At 48.2% G+C, this 23939-nt stretch overlaps 4 non-coding genes across 4 annotated transcripts; all 4 read left to right on the top strand.

Moving 5' to 3' along the window:
* Window positions 1-2385: 2385 nt before the first annotated feature.
* On the top strand, window positions 2386-2541 carry LOC122074998. Its single transcript, XR_006139139.1, has one exon. It is a non-coding gene; the product is annotated as a 5.8S ribosomal RNA (ribosomal RNA).
* A 233-nt stretch (window positions 2542-2774) lies between these two features.
* Window positions 2775-6095, top strand: LOC122074996. The gene has a single exon (XR_006139137.1). It is a non-coding gene; the product is annotated as a 28S ribosomal RNA (ribosomal RNA).
* An 8746-nt stretch (window positions 6096-14841) lies between these two features.
* Window positions 14842-14997, top strand: LOC122074993. The gene has a single exon (XR_006139134.1). It is a non-coding gene; the product is annotated as a 5.8S ribosomal RNA (ribosomal RNA).
* A 3986-nt stretch (window positions 14998-18983) lies between these two features.
* Window positions 18984-19139, top strand: LOC122074999. The gene has a single exon (XR_006139140.1). It is a non-coding gene; the product is annotated as a 5.8S ribosomal RNA (ribosomal RNA).
* Window positions 19140-23939: the final 4800 nt, after the last annotated feature.

Below are 23939 nucleotides of genomic sequence, written 5' to 3'. Positions count from 1 at the left end.
AAATGGTTCCTGTGTTGCTTACCTAGTTGGATGGAAAGATGCTACCCTTTCACATTTCATCCCTCTTGCCTGCCCTTGTGGCTGGTGTGAGGTGGCTTGGCATATGATGCATATTTCCACTTTCTTTGTGTCAGTGGTGCATGTGCACTGTTTGTGCTCTAGGATGCAGGACATTTTGTGGGGCAAGTTGGATGTATGTGTGTGTCCTCTTGAATCCTTTGGTTGTAACTCGTTGCACAAGAACGATAGACCGCCATTAATGTATGGAGCAGCATCACATGCATAATTGGGCATGTGGTTCATGTAGTGCTTTGGCGTTGAGAAGGAAAGTTACCTGGTTGATCCTGTCAGTAGTCATATGCTTGTCTCAAAGATTAAGCCATGTATGTGTAAGTATGAACTAATTCAGACTGTGAAACTGCGAATGGCTCATTAAATTAGTTATAGTTTGTTTGATGGTATCTGCTACTTGGATAACCGTAGTAATTCTAGAGCTAATATGTGCACCGAACCTCGACTTTTGGAAGGGATGCATTTATTTGATAAAAGATCGATGAGGACTCTGCCCATTGCCCTGATGATTCATGATAACTTGATGGATCGCATGGCCTTTGTGCCGACGACTCATCATTCAAATTTCTGCCCTATCAACTTTCGATGGTAGGATAGTAGCCTACTATGGTTGTGACGAGTGACGAAGAATTAGGGTTCAATTCCAGAGAGGGAGCCTGAGAAATGGCTACCACATCCAAGGAAGACGGCAGGCGCGCAAATTACCCAATCCTGACACGGAGAGATAGTGACAATAAATAACAATACCGGGCTCTTCGAGTTTGGTAATTGGAATGAGTACAATCTATATCCCTTAACGAGGATCTATTGGAGGGCAAGTCTGGTGCCAGCAGCCACGGTAATTCCAGCTCCAATAGCGTATATTTAAGTTGTTGAAGTTAAAAAGCTCGAAGTTGGACTTTGGGATGGTTCGATCGGTCTACTTCACAGTGTGTACCGATCATCTTGTCCCTTCTATCGGTGATGCACTCCTGGCCTTAATTGGCCAGGTTGTGTCTCCGGTGCCGTGACTTTGAATAAATTAGAGTGCTCAAAGCAAGCCTACGCTTTGGATACATTAACATGGGATAACATCATAGAATTTTGGTCCTATTGCATTGGCCTTTAGGATCGGAGTAATGATTAACAGGGATAGTCAGGGGCATTTGTGTTTCATAGTCAGAGGTGAAATTCTTGGATTTATCAAAGACGAACCACTGCGAAATCATTTGCCAAGGATGTTTTCATTAATCAAGAGCGAAAGTTGGGGGCTCGAAGACGATCAGATCCTAGTCTCAACCATAAATGATGCCGACCAGGGATCAACGGATGTTACTTTTAGGACTCCGCCAGCACCTTGTGAGAAATCAAAGTTTTTGGGTTACGGGGGGAGTTTGGTTGCCAGGCTGAAACTTAAGGGAATTGATGGAAGGGCACCACCAGGAGTGGAGCCTACGGCTTAATTTGACTCAACACGAGGAAACTTACTAGGTCCAAACATAGTAAGGAATGACAGACTGAGAGCTCTTTCTTGATTCTGTTGATTCTATGGGTGGTGGTGCATGGCCGTTCTTAGTTGGTGGAGCGATTTGTCTAGTTAATTCCATTAACAAATGAGACCTCAGCCTACTAACTAGCTATGTGGAGGTGACCCTCCACGGCCAGCTTCTTAGAGCGACTATGGCCGTTTAGGCCGCAGAAGTATGAGGCAATAATAGGTCTATAATGCCCTTAGATGTTCTGGGCCGCACGAGTGCTACACTGATGTATTCAACGAGTCTATAGCCTTGGCCGACGGGCTCCGGTAATCTTTAAAAATTTCATCGTGCTGGGGATAGATCATTGCAATTGTTTGTCTTCAACGAGGAATTCCTAGTAAGTGCGAGTCATCAGCTCACGTTGACTACGTCCCTGCCCTTTGTACACATCGCCCGTCGCTCCTACCGATTGAATGGTTAGGTGAAGTGTTTGGATCGCGGCGATGTTGGTGGTTCACCACCGTCGACAATGCGAGAAGTCCACTGAACGTTATCATTTAGAGGAAGGAGAAGTCGTAACAAGGTTTTCATAGGTGAACCTGCAGAAGGATCATTGTCGATACCTACCTAGCGCGACCTGTGAACATATTGGGTTGCGCGATCTTGGTAGGGCATGGGAGCATGAGCTCCTTCCTTCCCAACCCTTGTAAAAGGTAAGCCTACGATCCTTCGTAGCATTGGACCCAAAGACAACCACCGGCACAGTTAGTGCCAAGGAACTCGCAATGAAAAGAACATGACATCATTGCGCCTTTGGTGTGGTGCGGTTATCCTAAATCCAAATCTTTATCTTAATGACTCTCGGTAATGGATATCTCAGCTCTTGCATCGATGAAGAACGTATCGAAATGCGATACTTGGTGTGAATTGTAGAATCCCATAAACCATCGAGTCTTTGAACGTAAGTTGTGCCCTAGGCCATCGGGCTGAGGGCACGTCTACCTGGGCGTCATGTGTCATGTTACCTCAGCTCCTTTGCCCCTTTTGGTGGTGGTGCCAAGCAAAGATTGGCCCTCCGTGTCTCTATTTGAGGTGCAGTCAGCCCAAAGTCAAGGGCCCCTTGTGTGGCAAGCATCACGATGAGTGGTGGTTCGAGCCACTTTGCCATTGTTCGGACATCGTGTGCATGTTCTACTCCCATTGGGCTCTGGTGACCCTGATTGCCATTTGATGGCATTTCCACTGCGACCCCAGGTCAGGCGGGGCTACCCGCTGAGTTGAAGTATATCAATAAGTAGAGGACAAGAAACTTACAAAGATTCCCTTAGTAACAGCGAGCGAACCGGGAAGAGCCCAGCTTGAGAATCAAGTGGCTTTATCGTTTGAATTGTAGTTTGTAGAAGCATCCTCAGTAGCGGACCGGGCCCAAGTCCCCTGGAAGGGGGCACCGGAGAGGGTGAGAGCCCCTTCGTGTCTGGACCCTATCATCGAGTCAAGTTATTTGGGAATGCAGCCCCAATTGGGCGGTAAATTCCATCCAAGGCTAAATATGGGTGAGAGACCGATAGCGAACAAGTACAACGAGGGAAAGATGAAAAGGACTTTAAAAAGAGAGTCAAAGAGTGCTTGAAATAGTCGAGAAGGAAGCAGATGGGGGTTGGCAATGCTTCTCGTTCGAATGCGAAACGGTAAATAGCCGATCCACTGCTCGACTCGGGGCGTGGACTGATGTGGATTGCGGCGGCGTCCCAAGCCCAGGTTATTGTGTTATGCCTGAGGAGATGTCATCGCCATGATCGTGGTAGGGAGCGTGCACCTCAATAGTGTGCCTATTGGCAACTGCATGCTTAGCGAATCGACGTGTCGGGCTCCCCATTCGACCCATCTTGAAACACGGACCAAGGAGTCTGACATGTGTGCGAGTCAATGGGCGAGTAAAACCCGTAAGACATAAGGAAACTAACTGGTGGGATCCCCTTGAAGGGTTCGAGTGAGAGCATACTTGTCGGGGCCCAAATGATGGTGAACTATGCCTAAGCGGGGCGAAGCCAGAGGAAACTCTGGTGGAGGCCCACAGCAATACTAACGTGCAAATCGTTCGTCTAAATTGGGTATATGGGAAAAAGATTAATCGAACCATTTAGTAGCTGGTTCCCTCTGAAGTTTTCCTCAGGATAGCTAGAGCCCGCGAGAGAGTTCTATCGAGTAAAGCCAATGGTTAGAGGCATCGGGGGCACAACGCCCTTAACCTATTCTCAAACTTTAAATAGATAGGACGACGTGACTGCTTCGTTGAGCTGCACCATGGAATCGAGAGCTCCAAGTGGGCCATTTTTGGTAAGCAAAATTAGTAATGTGGGATGAATCAAAAGTCGGGTTATGGTGGTGGATTGCCCGCTAACCTAGAACGCACAAAGGGTTTTGGTCGATTAAGACAGTAGGTCGGTGGTCATGGAAGTCGAAATCCTCTAAGGAGTGTGTAACAACTCACCTACCGAATCAACTAGCCCCAAAAATGGATGGCACTGAAGCACGCAACCTAAAGCCAGTTGTCATGGAAACTGCCAGGCCTTGATGAGTAGGAGGGTATGATGGTCACCGTAAAACCTAAGGCGTGGGCCCAGGCAGGGCAACCATCAGTGTAGATCCTGGTGGTAGTAGCAAACATACAAATGCAAACTTTGAAGGCCGAAGAGGGGAAAGGTTCCATGTGAACGGTACTTACACATGGGTTAGTCGATCCTAAGGGATGAGGGAAGCCCATCAGAGAGCATGTACGTGCGTATGCTACGAAAGGGAATAGGGTTAAAATTCTCGAACCGGGACGTGGCGGTTGACGGCAACGTTAGGAAGTTCAAAGACATCGACGGGGGCCTTGGGAAGAGTTATCTTTTTTGTTTAACATCCTGCCCACCCTAGAAGCGGCTCAATCGGAGGTAGGGTCTAGTGGATAGAAGAGCACCGCACGTCGTGTGGTGTCTGATGCACCCCCGACGGCCCTTGAAAATCCAGAGGATCGAGTGCCAACCACGCCCGGTCATACTCATAATCGCATCAGGTCTCCATGGTGAACAACCTCTGGTCGATGGAACAATATAGGCAAGGGAAGTCGGCAAAATGGATCCGTAACCTTGGGAAAAGGATTGGCTCTAAGGGCTGGGCACGGGAGTTCCAGTCCCTGCTTTGACGGCGAGAGCGGGTCACTGCGTGCCAATCGGGGGACAGACTGGGAACGACCCCCTCGGGGGCCTTCCCTGGGTGTCGAACAGTCGACTCAGAACTGATATGGACAAGGGGAATCTGATTGTTTAATTAAAACAAAGCATTACGATGGTCCCTGGGGATGCTCATGCATTGTGATTTCTACCCAGTCCTCTGAATGTCAAAATGAAGAAATCCAACCAAGCGTGGGTAAACGGCGGGAGTAACTATGACTCTCTTAAGGTAGCCAAATGCCTCGTCATCTACTTAGTGACGCGGATGAATGGATTAACGAGATTCCCACTATCCCTGTCTACTATCCAGCAAAACCACAGCCAAGGGAATGGGCTTGGCAGAATCAGCAAGGAAGGAAGACCCTATTGAGCTTGACTCTAGTCCGACTTTGTGAAATGACTTGGGAGGTGTAGGATAAGTGGGAGCTGGAAACGGCGCAATTGAAATACCACTACTTTTAACGTTTATTTACTTACTCCGTGAGTCAGAGGCGGGGCTCTGCCCCTCCTTTTGGACCCAAGGCCCGCCTCAACGGGGCTATCTGGGCGGAGGACATTGTCAGGTGGGGAGTTTGGCTGGGGTGGCACATTTGTTAAATGATAACGCAGGTGTCTGAAGATGAGCTCAATGAGAACAGAAATCTCATGTGGAACAAAAGGGTAAAATCTCGTTTGATTTTGATTTCCAATATGAATACGAACTGTGAAAGCGTGGCCTATTGGTCCTTTAGAACTTCGAAATTTGAAGCTAGAGGTGTCAGAAAAGTTACCACAAGGATAACTGGCTTGTGGCAGCCATATGTTCATAGCGACGTTGCTTTTTGATCCTTCGATGTCAGCTCTTAGTATCATTACGAAGCAGAATTCACAAAGTGTTGGATGGTCCACCCACCAATAGGGAACGTGAGCTAGGTTTAGACCGTCGTGAGATAGGTTAGTTTTACCCTACTGATGATAGTGCCACGATAGTAATTCAACTTAGTATGATAGGAACTGTTGATTCACACAATTGGTCATCACGCTTGGTTGAAAAGCCAGTGGCACGAAGCTGCCATGTGCCAGATTATGACTGAATGCCTCTATGTCAGAATCCAAGCTAAGGAAGCGACGCTTGTGCCTGTTGCCTGTTTGCCGACCAGCTGTAGGGGCCCTCCGGCCCCCAGAGGCACATGTCGTTGGCCAAGCCCCTGTAGTGGACGTGTTGTGTGGGCTGCCTTGAAGTGTAATTCCTGTCGGGTGATGGGTAGAATCCTTTGTAGATGACTTAAATACGCGACAGGGTATTGTAAGTGGCAGAGTGGCCTTGCTACCATGATCCACTGAGATTCATCCCCGTGTCACATCGATTCAACCCCCCATCTTTTTCCCCTTTTCTTTCCCCCCAAATATTTCTAATTCTACCCCCACACCCTCCTGAGGCTAGGATTGTCCATGCGTGGCCCCAGGTATGCCCCTAAGTGTTAACTACCCCAACAGTTGCCTGAGTATGGTTATGCGTGTTGCCCAAGTGAAGTGTGCCTATGCATGCACATTGAGTGCCACTAAGTGTACACGTTGTCACGACCTGCCCAACATAGGCCCATGGACTTAGGCCATTGGGCTAAGTAAGGTCCAAGTTCTGGAGTTTTCGACAAAGGTGTAGTAACTCTAGATAATTTTACTGCAGATATTTCTAGAAAATATTTATAGGAGGTATTTTGGGAGAGATTTCTAGTGTTCTCCACTAAGGAGGTGGGAAGCTTCTAGTTTCCTCCCCAATCATTGGATGGAGGATGTTTGTAAATATCTTAGCCATACATTGTAACTTGGGGTGCCTATAATTAGGTGTTGCCTCATTTGGCAAAGACACTCACCAAGGACCAACCAAGAGTGTTCAACCGAGCAAGTGAGTTCTCAAGCCTTGTACTCAAGAGCTCTCTAGTGCAATACAAGTTCATTCTTCTCAAACTCACTCTTTTGTTCACTTCTTCTCTTCCCAAGTCCCTTAAGGAGGGTGGTTAGGCTGACTTAGTGCTATTGGGAGTGCTAAGAGCCGAAGGAGTCTCCTAGAAAGGTCTAAGGTAGTGACAGTTATGATATCAGAGCATCGGTTGGGAGGGATCCAAGCTTGTCGGATAGGAGACAGGTGAGCTAAAACTATGGAATAGGGACCAACACCTACACAAGTAAGCAAAGAAGGAGCGAAGGCAAGTCCGTCGACTTTGGCATCACTATGGGGCCTCGCTTAGCTCGAGGGGAGCAAGTATTGGCCGAGGCAAAGTGGTGCCTGAATTTTGTGGAGCAAAGTGGGGAGGAGCTCAAAGGCCATTTGGAGCTCAGGGAGGAGCTTGATGGCCAGATGGGGGAGCTCAAGGGGTCCCTACAAGGTGCTCTCAACACCATAGTAAGTAACCAAGAGCAGATGGTTGCCACCTTCAAGGCTCAAGTATGCAAAGGGGTTGGATAAGGTGGAAGCTCGTATTGGAGAAGAAGTATGGGAAGAGTAGGTGGACAGCGGCAAGGGAAGCCACTACCTCTCATGACATGTCTAAAGGAGAGGCACTAAGGCACAAGCATGACAAGAGGAATCGGTTCAAGCCTAGAGACAATTGATTCCTATGTGATAAGCTACATTGTTTTAGGGATTGCCCCAGGAGGAAAGCTCTTAGTGTCCTATTGGAGGAAGAGGGCCAAGAGGAAGAGCCACCTTGCATGGGGTCCCCAATGTAGCGTGGTGCCACCAGGGCCGAGATATGGATCAAGGCCCTTAACTCTCAAAAGTGGTTGATGTGTGCAAAAGTGTATATCAATGGGAAGCCAACACAGGCGAAGGTAGATACAAAAGCCACACACAACCTTGCCTTGACGGAGGAGGCAAAGGAACTCAGGCCAAGGACGTCCTAAGGCTATCAACTCCAAAGAATGCCCCATACATATTGTTGCTCGAGGGGTCAAGACGAACCTTGGGACTAAAATATTCTCCAACACCATCCAGGGGCTTGGTGCTTACTTGCCCTTGGATGGGAGGGTAAGACAAGGAGAATTTTGGAGCAAGTCATTTATGCCAAGAAGAGGAAGATGCAAACAAAGAACGGAGACAACCAGAAGACATTGTAGGAGGCTCAAGTTATGTGACTACAACAAGAACCCCAATAGGTGTTACTCCTTACGAGAGGGAGGCTAATTTGGTTGCTGATCCAATCATCCAGAGACACAAACTCTCTCCTTATGTAGAGTATTTAGTCAAGTGGGAGGGGCAACCAGAGAACGAGACGAGATGGGAGACAACTGGCATGCTGAGATGGCTTATGAATAAAAGTACCACAAGGAGGTTGCGATGAGGGCGTCATAGATTTTAGTGGGGGAGAGTGTCACAACCTACCCAATATAGGCCCATGGGCCTAGCTCACCAAGCCCATGGACTTAGGCCATTGGGCTAAGTAAGGTCCAAGTTCTAGAGTTTTCTACAAAGGTGTAGTAACAATAGATATTTTATTATAGATATTTGTAGAAAATATTCAAAGGAGATATTTTGGGAGAGATTTCTAGAACTCCGCTAGGGAGGTGGGAAGCTTCTAGTTTCCTCCCTAACCGTTGGATGCAGGACATTTGTAAATATCTTAGCCATCCATTGTAACTTGGGGTAGGTGTTGCCTCATTTGGCAAAGGCACTCACCAAGGACCAACCAAGAGTGTTCAACCAAGCAAGTGAGTTCTCAAGCCTTGTACTCAAGAGTTCTCTAGTGCAATACAAGTTAATTCTTCTCAAACTCACTCTTGTGTTCACTTCTTCTCTTCCCTAGTCCCTTAAGGAGGGTGGTTAGGCTAACTTAGTGCGAGTGAAAGTGATAAGTGCTGGTGCGGTTCCTTGGAAAGGTCTAAAGCCATGACAACGTGCTCTTGAATGACCCAAGTATGTGCCTACGCGTGCCCCCAAGTGTTGACTACATGTGCCCATGTGTGCACATTGAATGGCCACACAACTCCCCAAGTGTTGACTACATGTGCACATTGAGTGGCCCAAGTGTTGCCTAACTGTGCCCATGCATGCCCACAACTGTTTCCTAAGTGTGCACCCAAGTGTGCCTGTGCGTGCTCTTGAATGCCCCAAGTGTTGGCTTAAGTGTGCCTATACGTGCCCCCAAGTGTTGAATAAGTGTGTCTACACATGCACCCAAGTTTAACCCAAGTGTTGCCTAATAGTGCTCTTGAATGCCCCAAATGTTGCCTAAGTGTGCTCTTGAATGCCGCAAGTGTGCACATATACGTGCCCATGACTATGCCTACGCGTGCTCCCCTAAGTGTGCCTAAGTGCATGTGAAGGCAGTGCACAAGGCAGTAGCACCACATGCACGGCATGCATGGTGGCAGACTACCGTGCACTTGGCCAAAAACAAGGCCTTACCGCACGGACGCTGTCACATGAACAGGTGCAAGCATGGCTGCTCTACCCTGCACAAGGTTGCAGGCCACTACGCGCACGACTACGGGCAAGGCTGCACTATCACGTGCATAGATGCAGGCATGGCTGCACATGTTGCAATCATGATGGCAGGCTGTCTTGCACACGGCTGCACTACTGAGCGTGCATGTGGCTGGCATGGCCTAACAAGGTGTAGGCTGCCACTTGCATGGCAGCAAGCAAGGCTGTACCGCATGGACATAGATGCTGGCTATCGTGCATGGGTGCAAGCATGGCTGCACTACTGAGCGGAAGGCAGCTGGCATGGCCGCACTAGGTGTAGGCATCGCTGCAGGCAAGGTTGCACTAGCGCACAAGGCCACTGGTGTCAAGGCCGGCTGCTGCGCACATGGATGCGGGCGTGGCTGCAATACCGCACACATGGTTGCATGCCACCTCGCTCACGGCTACGGGTAAGGCTCCACTATCACGAGCATAGGTGCAGGCTACTGCACGCACATGGCTGGGGGCAAGGGTGCACCACCATGCGTAAGGTGGCAGGAAACAACACACATTGTTATGAAAAAGGGTGCACAACCGCACGCAAGGTGGCAGGCATGGTCGCACATGGCTATGGGCAATGGTACAGGCTACGCATGCTGGGCTGCTGTTGTGCCGCACTTCCACGCACATGGTTGGAACCATGACTGCACATGCCCTACACAAGGTTGTGTGCATGGCAGCACATGCCGCGCGAAAGGTTGTAAACATGGTGCAAATAACACGCAGATGGCTACACAGTAGCGCCCAAGCTTATGTTCCTTGCCGCACATGCCGCGCGCTTGGCTGCACTAACGGGCGCAAGGTTGGGGGCATGGCCACACATGCCGTGCCCCTGGCTGCCTTACCACTCGTAAGTTTGCGTGCATTGTTGCACACCGCCCTCCAGGTCGCATGCATGGCTGCATGTGCCATGCCCATCATTGCCTCGCTGCGCGCTTGGTTTCGAGAGTTGCACGACGTGCGTGCATGAGGTTACAGGCACGGCTGCACCGCCGCGTGCAAGGTTATGTTGCATGGTCGCACATACATCACACATGGCTGCACTATCGCGTGCAAGTTCACGGGCATGGCCTCCCATGTGGCGATCAAGATGGCTGGCATGGCCACACATGCCATGGGCATTTCTGTACATGGCATGCGCAAGGTTGCAGGCATTGCTACACTTTCATGCCCACGTCTACAGTCCATTATGCACATAACCACACGTAAATGGCTCACACGTGGGTGCTGCCGTGGTCACCATGGCCCATGCAACAGAGGCTCCTTTGCAGCCTTTGGCTGCAGATGAGGCACCGACTATTGCACACGTCAAGGCCATGCCCGCACAACATGGCTTGGGTTTTTAAATCATGTTATGCAAAACATCCCTTTATGTTAGAAAAGCCTTGCAATTGGCTATTTGGCACTCAAAGTACACTAATTTTTATTTAAACCCCGCATTTCTATTTTTTAATCATAAAATATTAAAAAATATCAAAATATGTTGGAATGGTCCAATATCTTTACATAACATTCTATCAACCTTTAGATGGCATCCAAAATTTAGTTTTCAGAAAATAAATTAAAATGAATTTTTCATAGTTTTTTGAATTTAATATGTTTTTTAATATTAAAAAATTAATAAAACAATAACTATTTATCAGAAAACTATGATTTTTATATAAAAATAATCTTTGGATTTTTCCTTAATTTCATACCAAGTTTCATTTGATTTGGATATTTGAAGCTCAAAAAATAGTCTGGTATATTTGTTTGAGGGGGTCATGTCTCCTTTTGGAAAGGGGCAAAGAGCATAAGAGCTACCTTGAGGGAGGGGGGTGCCACTCTCCCTGGGTGGTTTCCATGGGGCCACATAAGGGGGCAGCAGACAATGAGCAGGCATGGTAGACAAACCCAAAAGACCCATGGCATGGGAAAAAAAGTGGAATGGCACGTCGGTTTTGATGAGTTGGCCCTTGGTGTGCATCGAGGCCTTCCACTGCGTGCAGCTGGACGCGTATGGCTGCCTGCTTTTCATGCCATGACCCCACAACTACTGTCACGTGTGCCAATCATGGCACAACTTGCCCAACGAAGGTGCACATCCTTGTGAATGGTCAGCTCTTCTGTCGCACAACGCCGCCCCCTTCTGTCGCACAGCGTTGCCTGTCACCATGGGCTGCTGGGTGCACATGGTTGCCTACCATGCATTGCCACACCCCCACTTCTACTACCACATGTACCCATCGACGCACAGCATGCCCAACGAAGGCATGGCGTGTGAAAACATATACATGGCGCGACCGTTCTGATGGTCATCCCCTCTGCCACACACAATTTTCTGCCATTGTGTGCTATTGGGCATGCATGGCTGCCTGCCATGCGTCCACATCTTCCGCCACATGCGTCTATCACCGTACAACATGCCTAAGAGTGGCATGGCATGTGCAAAACACCTACACGGTATGTCGATTTCAAAGATTTGGCCCTCGGTGTATGTTACGCCTGCCACGGTGTGCTGCTTGGCCCTCATGGTTGCCTACTATATATCGCTATGCCTCAACTACTGCCTCCTACGCTTGTAGCTGCAAAGAAAGCCCAACAAAGGCTTGGCATGTATGTGAAAACAAGTACATGGCTCGTCTGTCCAGATGGTCAGCCCATCTGCCGCACATCACTGCCTGCAACTGTGTTGCTGGGTGTGCATGGCTCCCTACCATCCCTGCTATGCCACCACAGTTGTTGTCACATGTGTTCGTAGCTGCACAACATTTTCAAGAGAGGCATGGTATTTAAATATAACTAAATGGCCAATGCGTCCTGATATTCAACCCCTCTGCCACACACCGCTGCCTACCACCCTGGGCTGTTGGGTGCATAAGGGTTCCTACCTTATGCTGTCGTGCCCCCACAGCTGCTACCAGATGTGCCCGTAGCCGCATGGCATGCCCATGATTGGCCTGGCATATGAAAATCACCATCAAGGCACGTTGGTTCCGATGACTGCCTTAGATGTGCACTGTGGCCTACCATCGCATTCTGTTGTGCATGCATGGCTCCCTGCATAGCTGCTGCCACATATGTCGATAGCCACACATCATGCCCAAGAGTTGCATAGCATGTGAAGGACAGCAACATGGCATGATGGTCTGGATGATTAGCCCCTTGTTTTGCACCTTGGCTGGCCAAAGCGTGCTAGTGGGTTTGCATGGTTGCCTGCACACTACACCTACACCCTCACCGCAGCCTACTGCCACTTTTGCTAGTATTTGTACTACATGCCCAAGAGAGTCATGGTATGTGAAAAACATGGAAATGACGCATTGGCCCCGTTGATTAATCCCATCTAGGCACCGTGGCAGTTTGACGTGCTTTGCTTCCTACCATGTGCAGTTGTGCTAGTGCCACATTTTGCGAGCGTGGCTGTAGTCATGCATTTCCACCTGTCTTTTCTCTTTGACTTGTCGTCATATGTAGGTTATGTTGCAAGGGGTGGGCTGTTGTCTACATTGACATGCCCAATGTGCACAATGAATATTTGGTTGGTCCCTCCCCCCGATCCCATTGTTTTTTTTTTTAAATTGCATTATCATGGGTTTGTTGCTTGCAAGGGTTTTTTCATGGTCGGTTTTGTGGCCTATGCTATTTGGAGAAGTGCGTTTCTAAGTCGTGCCCAGGTGTGGAGCTGTTTGCATGCCTTTTTGCGGCCAGTGTTATAATACGACATTAATGTGGGTCTCTGGAGAACATAGGTTGCAAGCTTACAAGTGGAGGTAGATCATGAGTCCCTCCCCCTCCTTACTTTTTCAAAAAATTTCCATTCTCGTGGGTATATTGCTTGCATGAGTTCTGTCATGCTCGGTTTTGTGGCCTTTGCTATTTGGAGGAATGCATTTCTAAGTCGTGCCTAGGTGTGAAGGTGCTTGCATGCCTTCTGCCGTAAGTGTTATAGTGCGACATTAACGTGGGTCTCTGGAGAAGATAGGTTTGCAAGCTTGCAGGTGGAGATAGATCACTAGTCCCTCCCCCTCCCCCCCCCTTTTGTTTTTAAAAAGAAAATTGCATTCTCGTGGGTTTGTTGCTTGCAAGAGTTTTCTCATGCTCGGTTTTGTGGCCTTATGGTATTTGGAGAAATGCATTTCTAAGTCACGCCTAGGTGTGGAGGTGTTTGCATGTCTCCTGCTGGAAGTGTTATAATACGACATTAACGTGGGTCTCTGATGAACATAGGTTGCAAGAGTGCGAGAGGAGACAAATCACATGTCCCTTCCCCCCTCCCCTTGTTCTTTTAAAAAATTTGCATTATCATGGGTTTGTTGCTTGCGAGAGCTTTCTCATACTCGCTCTTGTGGCCTTTGCTATTTGGCGAATCATGTTTATAAGTCGCTCCTAGGTACGGAGGTGTTTGCATGTCTCCTATCACAAGGGTTATAATACGACATTAACGTGGGTCTCTGGAGAATGTAGGTTGCAAGCTTGTAGGTGGAGATAGATCTCGAGTCCCTTGACCCTTGTTGATTGTTGAAATTTTCATGCTTAGTGAGGCTATTGACTTTTCTTCTACCAAATCCTCATTACGTTGTAGTAGGTTTTGGGGGTGGATTGTGTCGGTAGTGGACGCAATGCACGTGAGTGGCTAATTTTTTTCTTGTGGCTGTGGGCTCTTTGCTTGTGTATTGAACCACTATGCACAGATACCTCTATGGGTTGCGATGGGCCAAAATTGTCCTTGTCAAGAGCATGACTATGGTTCCTATGTTGCTTATCGAGTTGGATGGAAAGATGTTGCCTTTTCACTCTCATTTCATCCCTCTTGCCTGCCCTTGTGGTTGGTGTGAGGTGGCTTGGCATACAATGCATATGTTCACTTTCTTTGTGTCAGTGGTGCATGTGCACTGTTTGTGCTCTAGGATGGGGGACATTTTTTGGGGCAAGTTGGATGTGTGTGTGTGTCCTCTTGAATCCTTTGGTTGTGACTCGTTGCATAAGAACGATAGACCGCCATTAATGTATGGAGTGGCATCAGCCAATGCACAATTGGGGATGTGGTTCATTCAATGCTTTGGCATCGAGAAGGAAAGTTACCTGGTTGATCCTGCCAATAGTCATATGCTTGTCTCAAAGATTAAGCTATGCATGTGTAAGTATGAACTAATTCAGACTGTGAAACTGTGATGGGGATAAATCATTGTAATTGTTGGTCTTTAACAAGGAATTCCTATTAAGCGCGAGTCATCAGCTCTGTTGACTATGTCCTTGCCCTTTGTACACACCGCCCATCGCTCCTACCGATTGAATGGTCCGGTGAAATGTTTGGATCGCGGTGACGTGGGTGGTTCTCTACCGTCGACGTCATGAGAAGTCGACTGAACCTTATCTTTTAGAGGAAGGAGAAGTCGTAACAAGGTTTCCGTTGGTGAACTTACAGAAAGATCATTGTCGATACCTGCCCAGCGAGACCCGTGAACATGTTACATTATCAAGGTAGGGCATGGGAGCGTGAGCTCCTTCCTTCCCTACCATTATAAAAGTTCGACCTGTGATCCTTCATAGCTTTCGACCCAAACATAACCACCGGCACAGTTGGCGCCAAGGAACTCGTAATGAAAAGGACATGACATCATTACGCCTTTGGTGTGGTGTGGTCATCCTAGATCCGAATCTTTATCTTAACGACTCTCGACAATGGATATCTCAGCTCTTACATTGATGAAGAATGTACCGAAATGCGATACTTGGTGTGAATTGCAGAATCTCGTGAACCATCGAGTCTTTGAATGCAAGTTGCGCCCTAAGCCATCGGGCTGGGGGCACGCCTGCCTGGGCATCATGTGTCATGTTACCCCACCTCCTTTTCCCCTTGTCGTGGTGGTGCAAAGCAAAGATTGGCCCCCTGTGTCTCTGTTCAAGGTACGATCGACCCAAAGTCAAGGTTCGAGCCACTTTGCCATTATTCGGACATCGTGTGCGTGTTCTGCTCCCATTGGGCTCTGGTGACCCTGATTACCATTCAATGGCATTTCGACTGTGACCCCAGGTCAGGCGGGGCTACCCGCTGAGTTTAAGCATATCAATAAGCGGAGGGCAAGAAACTTATGAGGATTCCCTTAAGAACGACGAGTGAACCAGGAAAAGCCTAGCTTGACAATCGGGTGGCGGAGAGGGTGAGAGCACCGTCGTGTCTGAAACCTATCGCACCACAAGGCATTGTTGGCAAGTCAGGTTATTTGGGAATGCAGCCCCAATTGGGCGGTAAATTCTGTCTAAGGCTAAATATGTGCGAGAGACTGATAGTGAAAAAGTACCAGGAGGGAAAGATGAAAAGGACTTTGAAAAGAGAATCAAAGAGTGCTTGAAATTATCAGGAGGGAAGCGGATGGGGGCCGGTGATGCGTCTCAATCGGATGTAGAACGGTTAATAGCCGGTCCGTCGCTCGAATCAGTGGTTGGACTGATGTGGATTATGGCGGCATCCCAAGAGTTGTCGGGTTATGCCTGAGGAGATGTCGTCGCCGCGATCAAAGTAGTTAGCGTACGCCTCGATGGTTTGAGTATTGGCAACAGCATGCTCAGGACATCGGCTTGTCGGGCTCCAATATCGGTTTTGTCGCCTATGTTATTTGGAGAAGTGCGTTTCTAAGTCATGCCTAGGTGTGGAGGTGTTTGCATGCCTTTTTGCGGCTAGTGTTATAATACGACATTAACGTGGGTCTCTGGAGAACATAGGTTGCAAGGTTGCAGGTGGAGGTAGATCATGAGTCCCTCCCCCCTCCTTGCTTTTAAAAAAAAATTCCATGCTCGTGGGTATGTTGCTTGCAAGAGTTCTCCCATGCTCGGTTTGTGGCCTAATGGTATTTGGAGAAATGCGTTTCTAAGTCGCGCCTAGGTGCGGAGGTGTTTGCATGCTTCTTGCCAGAAGTATTATAATACGACATCAACATGGGCCACTGATGAACATAGGTTGCAAGCTTGCAAGTGGAGACCAATCACATATCCCTTCCCCCCTCCCCTTGTTCTTTTAAAAAATTTGCATTATCGTGGTTTTGTTGCTTGTGAGAGCTTTCTCATACTCGGTCTTGTCGCCTTTGCTTTTTGGCGAATCGCGTTTCTAAGTCGCGCCTATGTGCGGAGGTGTTTGCATATCTCTTGCCGCAAGTGTTATAATACGACATTAACGTGGGTCTCTAGAGAACGTAGGTTGCAAGCTTGTGGGTGGAGATAGATCTCGAGTCCCTCGACCCTTGTTGATTGTTGAGATTTTTGTGCTTAGTGGGGCTATTGATTTTTCTTCTACGAAATCCTTATTACATTGTAGTAGGTTTGGTGGTGGATTGTGTCGGTAGTGGAGGCAATGCATGTGAGTGCCTAATGTTTTTCTTGTAGTTGTGGGCTCTTTGCTTGTGTATTGAACCACTATGCATAGATACCTCTATGGGTCGCGATGGGCCAACAGTGTCTTTGTCAAGAGCATGAAAATGGTTCTTGTGTTGCTTACCTAGTTGGATGGAAAGATGCTGGACCTTCACTCTCATTTCATCCCTCTTGCCTGCCCTTGTGGTTGGTGTGAGGTGGCTTGGAATACGATGCATATGTCCACTTTCTTTGTGTCAGTGGTGCATGTGCTTTGTTTGTGCTCTAGGATACGGGACATTTTGTGGGGCAAGTTGGATGTGTGTGTGTGTCCTCTTGAATCCTTTGGTTGCGACTCGTTGCACAAGAATGATATACCGCCATTAATGTATGGAGCAGCATCACCCAATGCACAATTGGGGATGTAGTTCATGCAGGGCTTTGGCATCGAGAAGGAAAGTTACTTGGTTGATCCTGCCAGTAGTCATATGCTTGTCTCAAAGATTAAGCCATGCATGTGTAACTATAAACTAATTTCGACTGTGAAACTGCAAATGGCTCATTTAATCAGTTATAGTTTGTTTGATGGTATCTGCTAATTGGATAACTATAGTAATTCTAGAGCTAATACGTGCACCAAACCCTGACTTTTGGAAGGGATGCATTTATTAGATAAAAGGCCCATGTGGGCTTTTCCCATTGCTCTAATGATTCATGATAACTCGACGGATCGCATGGCCTTTGTGCCGACGACGCATCATTCAAATTTCTGCCCTATCAACTTTCGATGGTAGGATAGTGGCCTACTATGGTGGTGACGGGTGACAGAGAATTAGGGTTAGATTTCGACGAGGGAGCTTAAGAAACGGCTACCACATCCAAGGAAGGCAGCAGGTGCGTAAATTACCAAATCCTAACACGGGGAGGTAGTGACAATAAATAACAATACCGGGCTCTTCGAGTCTGGTAATTGGAATGAGTACAATCTAAATCCCTTAACGAGGATCCATTGGAGAGTAAGTTTGGTGCCAGCAGCCGCGGTAATTCCAGCTCTAATAGCGTATATTTAAGTTGTTTCAGTTAAAAAGCTCATAGTTGGACTTTGGGATGGGTCGATTAGTCCGCCTCACGGTGTGTGCCGGTCCTCCCTTCTATCGGCGATGCGCTCCTGGCCTTAATTGGCTGGGTCGTGCCTCCGGTGCCATTACTTTGAAGAAATTAGAGTGCTCAAAGCAAGCCCACACTCTGGATACATTAGCATGGGATAACATCATAGGATTTCGGTCCTATTGCATTGGCCTTCGGGATCAGAGTAATGATTAACTGGGACAGTCAGGGGCATTCGTATTTCAAAGTCAGAGGTGATATTCTTGGATTTATCAAAGATGAACCACTACGAAAGCATTTGCCAAGGATGTTTTCATTAATCAAGAATGAAAGTTGGGGGCTCAAAGAAGATCAGATACCATCCTAGTCTCAACCATAAACAATGCCAACCAAGGATCAGCAAATGTTGCTTTTAGGACTCCACCGACACCTTATGAGAAATCAAAGTTTTTGGGTTCTGAGGGGAGTATGGTCGCAAGGCTGAAACTTAAAGGAATTGATGGAAGGGCACCACCAGGAGTGGAGCCTGCAGCTTTATTTGACTCAACACGGGGAAACTTACTAGGTCCAGACATAGTAAGGAGTGACAGACTGAGAGCTCTTTCTTGATTCTATGGGTGGTGGTGCATGGCCGCTCTTAGTTGGTGGAACGATTTGTCTGGTTAATTCTGTAAATGAACGAGACCTCAGCCTGCTAACTAGCTATGTGGAGGTGACCCTCCACGGCAGCTTCTTAGAGGGACTATGGTCGTTTAGGCCATGGAAGTTTGAGGCAATAACAGGTCTATGATGCCCTTAGATGTTCTAGGCCGCATGCGCGCTACACTGATGTATTCAACGAGTCTATAGCCTTGGCCGACGGGCCCGGGTAATCTTTGAAAATTTCATCGTGATGGGGATAGATCATTGAAATTGTTGGTCTTCAACGAGGAATTCTTAGTAAGCGCGAGTCATCATCTCGTGTTGGCTACGTCCCTGTCCTTTGTACACACCGCCCATCGCTCCTACCGAATGAATGGTCTAGTGAAGTGTTCAGATCGTGGTGATGTGGCTGAACCTTATAATTTAGAGGAAGGAGAAGTCGTAACAAGGTTTTCGTAGGTGAACGTACGAAAGGATCATTGTCGATACCTACCCAGTGAGACCCGTGAACATGTTGCTTTATCAAGGTAGGGCGTGGGAGCGTGAGCTCCTTCCTTCCCGAACCTTGTAAAAGGTCGGCCTACGATCCTTTGTAGCATTCGACCCAAACACAACCACCGGCGCAGTCAGCACCAAGGAACTCGCAACGAAAAGGATATGAAATCATTGCGCCTTTGGTGTGGTGTGGTCATCCTAGATCCGAATCTTTATCTTAACGAATCTTGGCAACGGATATCTCGGCTCTTGCATCGATGAAGAATGTAGCGAAATGTGATACTTGGTGTGAATTGCAGAATCTCGTGAACCATCGAGTCTTTGAATGCAAGTTGTGCCCTAGGCCATCGGACTGGGGGCATGCCTGCCTGGGCATCACGCATCATGTTACCCCACCTCCTTTTCCCCTTGTGGTGGTGGTGCAAAGCGAAGATTGGCCCCCCGTGTCTCTGTTCGAGGTACGATCGACCCAAAGTCAAGGGCTCCTTGTGTGGCAAGCATCACGATGAGTGGTGGTTCAGGCCACTTTGCCATTCTTCCGACATCATATGCGTGTTTTGCACCCATTGGGCTCCGGTGATCTTGATTGCCATTCGATGGCATTTCGACTGTGACCCTAGGTCAGGTGGGGCTACCCGCTAAGTTTAAGCATATCAATAAGTGGAGGATAAGAAACTTATGAGGATTCCCTTAGTAACGGTGAGAGAACCGGGAAGAGCCCAGCTTGAGAATCGGGTGGCTTTGTCATTTGAATTATAGTCTGTAGAAGCGTCCTCAGCGGTGGACCCGGCCCAAGTCCCCTAGAAGGTGGAGCCAAAGAGGGTGAGAGCCCTTTCGTGTCTGGACCCTGTCGCACCACGAGGCACTGTCAACGAGTCGGGTTGTTTGGGAATGTAGCCCCAATTGGGCAGTAAACTCCGTCCAAGGCTAAATATGGGCGAGAGACCGATAGCAAACAAGTACCGTGAGGGAAAGATGAAAAGGATTTTGAAAAGAGAGTCAAAGAGTGCTTGAAATTATAGGGAGGGAAGCGGATGGGGGCTGGCTATGCATCTCGGTCGGATGCAGAACGGTTAATAACCATGCTATTGCTTAACTTGGGACATGGACCGATGTGGATTACGGCAGTGTCCCAAGCCCGGGTTGTCACGTTAGGCCTGAGGAGATGTCATCACCATGATCATGGTAGGAAGTGTGCACCTCGATGGCGTGCCTATTGGAAAATGCATGCTCTGGGCATCAACCTATTGGGCTCCCCATTCGACCCATCTTGAAACACAGACCAAGTAGTCTGACATGTGTGTGAGTCAACGGGCGAGTAAAACCCGTAAGGCATAAGGAAGCTGACTGGTGGGATCCCCTTGTGGGTTGTACCGCTGACCGACCTTGATCTTCTGTGAAGGGTTTGAGTGAGAGCATACCTGTCGGGACCCGAAAGATGGTGAACTATGCCTGAGCAGGGCAAAGCCAGAGGAAACTCTGGTGGAGGCCCACAGCGATACTGATGTGCAAATCGTTCATCTGACTTGGGTATAGGGGCGAAAGACTAATCAAACCATCTAGTAGTTGGTTCCCTCTGAAGTTTCCCTTAGGATATATGGAGCCCGCGGGAGAGTTCTATCGGGTAAAGCCAAGGACTAGAGGAATCGAGGTCACAATGCCCTTGACCTATTCTCAAACTTTAAATAGGTAGGACGGCGTGGCTGCTTCATTGAGCAGTGCCATGGAAATGAGAGCTCCAAGTGGGCCATTTTTGGTAAGCAAAACTGGTGATGTGGGATGAACAGAAAGCTGGGTTATGGTGCCAGATTGCATGCTAACCTAGAACCCACAAATGGTGTTGGTCGATTAATACAGTAGGACGATGCTCATAGAATTTAAAATCCGCTAAGGACTGTGTAGCAACTCACCTGCCGAATCAACCAGCCCTGAAAATGGATGGCACTGAAGTGCGCAACCTACACCTGGCCGTCGAGGCAACTGCCAGGCCCCGATGAGTAGGAGGGCACAATGGTCGCCCTAAAACCTGGGACGTGAGCTCGGGCGAAGCGGTCATCGGTGCAAATCTTGGTGGTAGTAGCAAATATTCAAATGAGAACTTTGAAGGCCGAAGAGGGGAAAGGTTCCATGTGAACGACACTTGCACATGGGTTAGTCGATCCTAAGGGACGGGGGTTCCGAAACGAGATCGGGTTAAAATTCCCAAACCTGGACGTGGTGGTTGATGACAATGTTTGGAAGTCCAGAGACGTTAACGGGGGCCTCGAGAAGAGTTATCTTTTCTTTTTAACAGCCTCCCCACCCTAGAAATGGCTCAGTCGGAGGTAGGGTCTAGCAACTGGAAGAGCACCACACGTCGCATGGTGTCTGGTGCACCCCCGGTAGCCCTTGAAAATCAAGAGGACCAAGTGCCGACCACGCCCGGTCATACTCATAAACGCATCAAGTCTCCAAGGTGAACAACCTTTGGACGATGGAACAATGTAGGCAAGGGAAGTCGGCAAAGTGGATCCATAACCTGAGGAAAAGGATTGGCTCTGAGGGTTGGGCACAAGGGCCCCAGTCCCGAACTCGTCGGTTGTCGGCAGACTGCTCGAGCTGCTTTTGCTACAAGAGTGGGTCATCGTATGTTGATCGGGGGATGGACTGGGAACGGCCCCCTTGGGGGCCTTCCCTAGGCATCTAACAATCGACTCAGAATTGGTACGGACAAGGGGAATCCGACTATTTAATTAAAACAAAGCATTGAGAATGTAATACCCTACTTCTTAAACCTGGTCTGATTACATGGTTGACCCGGTTTAACCATGCAAGACCCGAACCGGAGAAGGTTAAGGCGGTATCCTTGTGGACCATGATGGCAAGGGCGACCTTGGACACCGACTGGCCAGACAAGTCCGAGTCAGTGCCAGAGGAGACGGGTGTACCCAAGCCGTGTACATGCACATATCATAAGGCCATGTACGGATAAAGTAGGTATGTAGCCGCATCTTAAGGCGCATACGTGTATTACATCTTATGCCAAGAGTGAGATTCGTGCCGAGAGTCGAATTCTGTCAAAATCCCACTTGTTGGCAAAGTTTTGGCCCTCAGGTGGGCGGTCACAGGTGGGCGCATCCGCTCACCTGAGTGACCCACCCATGTGGTTACTTAGTTATTTTAGAAAGTATAAATAGCATTTATGAGTTTTCCATTTTCTCATTTATGACACTCGGGCATTTGGTGAGAAGAGTAAAGAGGAGAGAGAAAAGAAGGGAAAGAAGTGGAAAAAGGGAAGAAAGAGGAAGAAGAGATGGATTTCAGTGGCGCCAAGGGTTGATCTTCCATTCCGACGCCGGAAGAGTGATTTCCATCACGAGATCTACGTTTAGAGGTGAGCAAAGGCTAGATTCCTTAAACTTTCACCATACCCAAGTAAAACCCTTGATTTGGGTAGAGTTTCTTGAGGTTTTGTAAATCCCCCTTGAGATGATGAATCTAAGGTTCAATAGATGATCTATGTGTTGATTTTGAAGGATTTGAAGAAGCGTTTACAAGATTGGCAAAAGCATTGGTGATTTGAAGTGATTTTGGGGTTTTGAAGGAGTTCTTGAGCAAAGAAGGTAAGATGGCTTTCCATTCCTTAAATCTAACCTATATCTAGGTTAGAACCATCTTATGAGACCTTGAATGTGTGGAGAATGGGTTGGAAAGAGCCCCATTTGATTCTCCAATGGTTGGGAAAGGTTTCAGGCGAAAATGGCATTTTTCTGCCAAGACCGGTGGGCCAAATGGCCCGCCTGAGGGCACCCGCCTGAGGGGGCAGACCCTCGGGGCCAACCGACGGGCCGACCAGTGGGCCAACCTGCTCGCCGCTCTTAGCAGGACCCTCGGGCCCAACCGGCAGGCCGACCTACCCACCGGTCATGACTGGTGGGTCTGACTGGTGGGTTATGATAGGTGGGCTGTCCGACCCACCTGAGAGACTCCCAACGTGATTTCTAGTTCCGAACGGACCCAAAACGGACGTACGACCTTCTTTTAGAATTCTAAACATGATTTTGTCACCAAATCTTGTTAGTTTTGACCTAAAGTGGTGAAATGCTAACCCCATTCACTCATAATAGGTTCACCAAATCTTACGCTTCTCGCACCGGATCTCACCCGTACCAGGCGTGAGTCTTTGTACACTACAGGTAAGTGGGGAGAGGATGTTTGGCCTTATGTTAAGGCTTGTTTGGCATTCATTTAATTGTATCTAAACTAGTCATGTCATCATGTGAATTATGTGTAACTTAGCCATCCTCATATTATTATGACTTGTGTGTTGTGTTTATTTTCTTAATGTCAAATGATGATGGGAATATGTGATGAATGATGACATAATTGTGCATAATTCATTAGTAGACTAGATGTCGTAGTCAGCTTGGAAACGAGTGCATTGGTGGCCCGTGGAATGGGACGCGGAGGCATTATGCAATCATACTATGTCATATAGGAGCATGCGGTGTAGGATTATCATCTTCCCGTGCTACGAACCTTCCCAACAGGGGTTGAGGTGTTGGGTTACCATTTGGGGGGAAGCAGTGGTCGAGGTTATCGGGTCACTATGGCGGTTATACATATGCTTGGCTGGTTAATAGGACAGTCGACAACCCCGGTGGTATATTCAAGAGGGCCAATCGTACTGCTTTTAAATTGCTGGAGTCAGCACCTTTAATTTCTATCATTTACTTTATGTTGAGAGCCGGTGGTCGGCATGGTTTACTTTTCTGAGTACTCACGGTGGGCCTTCTCCGATAGCCCTATGGGCGTATCGCGGGATAGAGTTCGCGGCTCGTACTCGGAGTATACGCGCACTATGGTTGTAGTAGCACTAAACCAAGGACTTAGTAATGTTGTTTAGGTGGATGTGATTAAAATTGAATTGCATAGCATATAGTGCATATGGTTGTGATTTGTTGTGTGGATTGCTGTGTGGTCCTTCTTTTCACTTACTGAGCTAGTGAGCTCATCCCACGTGTGCACCTCTTTTAGATGATTTTGCAGGTCGTCAACCTGAAGAGCACGGGTCAGGCCCCACAGTTGAATTCCCTGAAGAGGATTGGTGGGTCCCCGAGGAATTAGAGCACGGCACGGATTGCTCATGCGAGGGCTGTGCTGCGGGACCGCAGCTTTGATACCGAGTTGAGCTTTACT

The sequence above is a fragment of the Macadamia integrifolia genome, chromosome 3 (genome assembly GCF_013358625.1).
Source record: "Macadamia integrifolia cultivar HAES 741 chromosome 3, SCU_Mint_v3, whole genome shotgun sequence".
NCBI lineage: Eukaryota > Viridiplantae > Streptophyta > Magnoliopsida > Proteales > Proteaceae > Macadamia > Macadamia integrifolia.
The sequence above is the reverse complement of the archived record's forward strand: the minus strand, read 5'-3'. Positions and strand labels throughout refer to the sequence as shown.